The sequence below is a fragment of the Mobula hypostoma genome, chromosome 3 (assembly GCF_963921235.1).
Source record: "Mobula hypostoma chromosome 3, sMobHyp1.1, whole genome shotgun sequence".
In the NCBI taxonomy this organism is placed as follows: Eukaryota; Metazoa; Chordata; class Chondrichthyes; order Myliobatiformes; family Myliobatidae; genus Mobula; species Mobula hypostoma.
Genome location: NC_086099.1, coordinates 227,920,887 through 227,926,886, shown reverse-complemented (window position 1 = coordinate 227,926,886; position 6,000 = coordinate 227,920,887).

Here is a 6,000-nt window from a genome sequence, read left to right as displayed (position 1 = left end):
AATCAAGTATTTAAGGGAGCATGATCAGAAATAACAATTGCATCATATTCACATTTCTGAACATTAAATAAAAGTCGAGGGTCGGCTATAAAATAGTTGATTCTCACATACTTATTATGAACATGTGAAAAAAAGGAATATTTTCTATCACTAGGATGCATATGTCTCCAGACTTCAATTAAAAAGGAATTAATAAGTGATGCAGAGTGATTAGGGAGTGGATATCTAGATGATGATTTATCTAATAAAGGATTTAAACAAGTATTAAAATCTCCACCCATTAATAACATATATTCATTTAAATCAGGTAATAGAAAGAAAATATCTTTAAAAAATGAAGGATCATCAGCATTTGGTCCATATATATTAACCAAAACCATTTTCTTATTGTAAATTTTTCCTTTAACAATCAAAAATCTACCATTAATATCAGATATAATATCCTCCTGATTAAAGGGAATATTGGAATCAATAAAAAAAATGGAAACACCCCTAATTTTACTTTTGAGAGTTTGCATGAATCTGAGGGTCCTTCCAAAATTTAAAAAATCGATTTTTATCACATAACCTGACATGCGTCTCTTGTGCAAAAATTATATCAGGTTGGAATCGATTAATAATTTTAAATGTTTTCTTATGCTTAATAGGATGATTCCAACCACGGACATTCCAACTTAAAACATTTAACTCTCTAAGTAACATCATGAAACTTTATATCTAAAGAAAACAATGTCAAGATAAGGTAGTCGTGAATGGCGGTGATAAGCAACAATAATAACAATTTGCCTACGCTCCGGAATTCCATAATGGGAATAAAAAATAGAAACAGAAAAAAGAAAAAAACCCACCCAGAAAGCCCAGAAATAAGTTGATATCTATCGACGCAAGCCCCAAAGAATGCAAAAGAAGCAATTCAGAACTCCACCTGCCTTAATAAAAGGTACAGGTGAAAAAAAGGTAATCTGTCGGAGGATGGTCGAGGGGAGAAGGGGGAGGAGGAGGCCGGCTGAGTTGGCTCGACTGGAAGCTGGCTGTGTTTTGCTTGATGCGCGAATGTGGTTTGGAACCTGTTGAGGGAAAGAGAGTGGGGAAGGAACAGAAATTGCTGGGAGGGGGTCGTGTGGGTCCGGTAATGGCAGAAAAGATAAGAGGCGGGGTTGAGGGAAAGAAAGTGGAGAAAGAGAGGGATAGAGACTTGGGACCAGAGGTAGGCAGCTGGGGAGAGGTGGATTATTGTGAAGGGAGAAATAAAGGGAATGAGGAGGTAGTGAGGGGTCGGATGAATAAAAACCAAGACAAAGGGAATAAAAGAGTAACATAGAAACATAGAAAATAGGTGCAGGAGTAGGCCATTCGGCCCTTCGAGCCTGCACCGCCATTTATTATGATCATGGCTGATCATCCAACTCAGAACCCCGCCCCAGCCTTCCCTCCATACCCCCTGATCCCCGTAGCCACAAGGGCCTCTAACTCCCTCTTAAATATAGCCAATGAACTGGCCTCAACTGTTTCCTGTGGCAGAGAATTCCACAGATTCACCACTCTCTGTGTGAAGAAGTTTTTCCTAATCTCAGTCCTAAAAGGCTTCCCCTTTATCCTCAAACTGTGACCCCTTGTTCTGGACTTCCCCAACATTGGGAACAATCTTCCTGCATCTAGCCTGTCCAATCCCTTTAGGATTTTATACGTTTCAATCAGATCCCCCCCCCACAATCTTCTAAATTCCAACGAGTACAAGCCCAGTTCATCCAGTCTTCATATGAAAGTCCTGCCATCCCAGGAATCAATCTGGTGAACCTTCTTTGTACTCCCTCTATGGCAAGGATGTCTTTCCTCAGATTAGGGGACCAAAACTGCACACAATACTCCAGGTGTGGTCTCACCAAGGCCTTGTACAACTGCAGTAGTACCTCCCTGCTCCTGTACTCGAATCCTCTATAAATGCCAGCATACCATTCGCCTTTTTCACCGCCTGCTGTACCTGCATGCACACTTTCAATGACTGGTGTATAATGACACCCAGGTCTCGTTGCACCTCCCCTTTTCCTAATCGGCCACCATTCAGATAATAATCTGTTTTCCTATTTTTGCCACCAAAGTGGATAACTTCACATTTATCCACATTAAATTGCACCTGCCATGAATTTGCCCACACACCCAACCTATCCAAGTCACTCTGCATCCTCTTAGCATCCTCCTCACAACTAACACTGCCACCCAGCTTCGTGTCATCCGCAAACTTGGAGATGCTGCATTTAATTCCCTCATCCAAGTCATTAATATATATTGTAAACAACTGGGGTCCCAGCACTGAGCCTTGCGGTACCCCACTAGTCACCGCCTGCCATTCTGAAAAGGTCCCGTTTATTCCCACTCTTTGCTTCCTGTCTGCTAACCAATTCTCCATCCACATCAATACCTTACCCCCAATACCGTGTGCTTTAAGTTTGCACACTAATCTCCTGTGTGGGACCTTGTCAAAAGCCTTTTGAAAATCCAAATATACCACATCCACTGGTTCTCCCCTATCCACTCTACTGGTTACATCCTCAAAAAATTCTATGAGATTCGTCAGACATGATTTTCCTTTCACAAATCCATGCTGACTTTGTCCGATGATTTCACCGCTTTCCAAATGTGCTGTTATCACATCCTTGATAACTGACTCCAGCAGTTTCCCCACCACCGACGTTAGGCTAACCGGTCTATAATTCCCCGGTTTCTCTCTCCCTCCTTTTTTAAAAACTGGGGTTACATTAGCCACCCTCCAATCCTCAGGAACTAGTCCAGAATCTAACGAGTTTTGAAAAATTATCACTAATGCATCCACTATTTCTTGGGCTACTTAAGCACTCTAGGATGCAGACCATCTGGCCCTGGGGATTTATCTGCCTTTAATCCCTTCAATTTACCTAACACCACTTCCCTACTAACAAGTACTTCGCTCAGTTCCTCCATCTCACTGGACCCTCTGTCCCCTACTATTTCTGGAAGATTATTTATGTCCTCCTTAGTGAAGACAGAACCAAAGTAATTATTCAATTGGTCTGCCATGTCCTTGCTCCCCATAATCAATTCACCTGTTTCTGTCTGTAGGGGACCTACATTTGTCTTTACCAGTCTTTTCCTTTTTACATATCTATAAAAGCTTTTACAGTCAGTTTTTATGTTCCCTGCCAGTTTTCTCTCATTATCTTTTTTCCCCCTTCCTAATTAAGCCCTTTGTCCTCCTCTGCTGAACTCTGAATTTCTCCCAGTCCTCAGGTGAGCCACTTTCTCTGGCTAATTTGTATGCTTCTTCTTTGGAATTGATACTATCCCTAATTTCTCTTGTCAGCTACGGGTGCACTACTTTCCTTGATTTATTAAGAAATGATAGTGGAGAAAGCTCTGAAAGTGAGGAAGATGAACAAGCTCAGAGAGGAGGTGTTGTCATAATTAGGTTTAATGAGAAGGCTCAGGGATATATGAAGAAAATTAACCCGTTTGTGCTAACAACAACTCTGACAAATAAGATAGGGGAAATAGTATTTGCAAAAGTCCTTAATGATGCCAACCTATTGGTAAGATGTGCGAATGAGGAACAACTTGAGAAAGCACTCAAGCTAAAAGAATAGGAAAATGCAAGGTGGAATACACTGGGAGGGTGGGAGCACAAAATAGTGGTTGTAAAGGAGTGATCACGGGGATACCAATGAGTGTAAATATGGAGGAGAGAAAGAGGAATATCAAAGGAGGGAAAGTAATGAATGTTCAAAGACTGAAAACAACAAAGGAGGGAGTGAAAAAGGAAAGTGAATCAGTATTGATTGAATTTGAAGAAGAGTGCCAAGGAAGGTGTTCCTGGGTTTATGTGGTACCCAGTAAGGGTGTATGTGCCAAAGCCACTGAGGTGCTATAATTGTCAAAGGTTTGGACACGTGGCTAAAAACTGTAAAAGGCAGAGGAGATGTGCTAGATGTGGGGGTGATCATGAATATGGAAAGTGCGGAACAGGAGTTCAACCAAAATGCTGCAATTGTGGAGGAGTTCATAATGTTGCATATAGTGGGTGTGAGGTTGTCAGACGGGAGACTAAAATTCAAGAAATAAGAGTGAAAAGAAAGATCACTTATGCAGAAGCTGTAAGAATGTCAAGAGAACAGAATAATGCTCCTAATGAATAGGAAGCAATAGGGATACGAGAGATGCAACAAAGAACAAAAATGACAGGATTTATGTAGACAAAAAGGCTCTAGTAACACTCATTGCAGGAGTGATTAATAGTACGGCTGAGGTAAAGTCAAAAAGTGACAAAATTCAGCTGGTGGTAAAAGCAGCAGTAAACCATTTAGGGTTAGTAGGACTGACATGGGAGGAAGTGAGGGAGAACCTCAGTAATCAGTCAAGCCAGGAAGTGTCATGTGTTGGTTAATACTAATTATGGTGATTCTTTTACAATGGAATGCAAGGAGCTTACTGGCCAATAGCCAGGAATTCAAGCACTTTATTAAAGAAATGGTTGTAAAACCGGATGTAGTGTGTATTCAGGAAACTTGGTTGAAACCAACTTTAGACTTTGTGGTATATGGGTATACAATGATAAGGAAAGATAGAAATCTAGGGGGAGGAGGGGGTTGTGCTATGTTAATCAAGCAAGGTATACCATATAGGGTACTGGAAAAAGGAGATGATCAGGAATACATAGTGGTGGAAGTGTGGGAGAGAGGGGAGGGAGTGGTTATAATTAACTACTACAATCCATGTAAAAGGTTGGATTTGGACAGCCTATTAAAGATACAAGGACAAAACAGACATAAAGTAGTGTGGTGTGCAGATTTCAATGCTCATAGCACAATATGGGGGGATCAGATTACAGATCCAAATGGAAAGGTAATTGAAGATTTGATGGAAGAAAGGGATTTGGTGTGTATGAATGATGGTAGCGGCACAAGGATAGATATAACAACAGGAACTGAGTCAGTGTTAGATATTACGTTAGTGTCTAATACCTTGGCTGGCATTAGTAACTGGGGAGTTTGGACTGCTTCAGCAATAGGCAGTGATCACTACCCAGTTTTGTGTTCAGTGGGTGAAAGAGTTGAAGTAAGACCAGGTGGTGGAACCCCAAAGTGAGTGTTTGAAAAAGCTGATTGTGGTAAGTTCCAGAAGTTGAGTGAAGAAGGGTTGACAAAGATTGATATTTCTGGAAATGTAGATGAATTAAACAGTCAGGTGACTTCAGCAATTATCATGGCAGCAGAAGGATCTATACCTAGGAGTAAAAATAGGATGAATAGAAAACTGGTACCATGGTGGACAGAGGAATGTCGTCAGGCTGTAAAAAACAGAAATAGAGCATTCAGGCTAGTTAAAAGAACCCATAATATGCAGCATTTGGTTCAATATAAGAAAGCATAGGCAGTGGTGAGAAGAACTATACGTCAAGCTAAAAGGTCAAGTTGGAGGAGTTTTTGCGACAAGGTAGGAAGAACAACACCTGTGGGAGAGATATGGGGAATGATTAAGAGGATGGGAGGAGATAGAAGGGAATGGGAATATCCAGTAATGATATCTGAGAAGGAAACTGCAGTCTCCAGTAGGGATAAGGCTGAGGTCATGGCCAAGTCATTTGCACTGATACACAGTTCAGAAAATTTGTCTGAAGAAGGGAGAAGAAGAAGGGAAAGAATAATGAGCCAACACCCAGGTGTGTTAAGCAGGAGGGAAGGAACAGATGATATAATTGATGATCCATTTACATTAGCAGAAATGGTGAGAGCAATAAAGAGATCGAGACCAACCTCCCCAGGGAAAGATAGAAACATAGAAACATAGAAAATAGGTGCAGGAGTAGGCCATTCGGCCCTTCGAGCCTGCACCGCCATTTATTATGATCATGGCTGATCATCCAACTCAGAACCCAGCCTTCCCTCCATACCCCCTGACCCCTGTAGCCACAAGGGCCATATCTAACTTCCTTTTAAACATAGCTAATGAACTGGCCTCAACAGTTTGCTG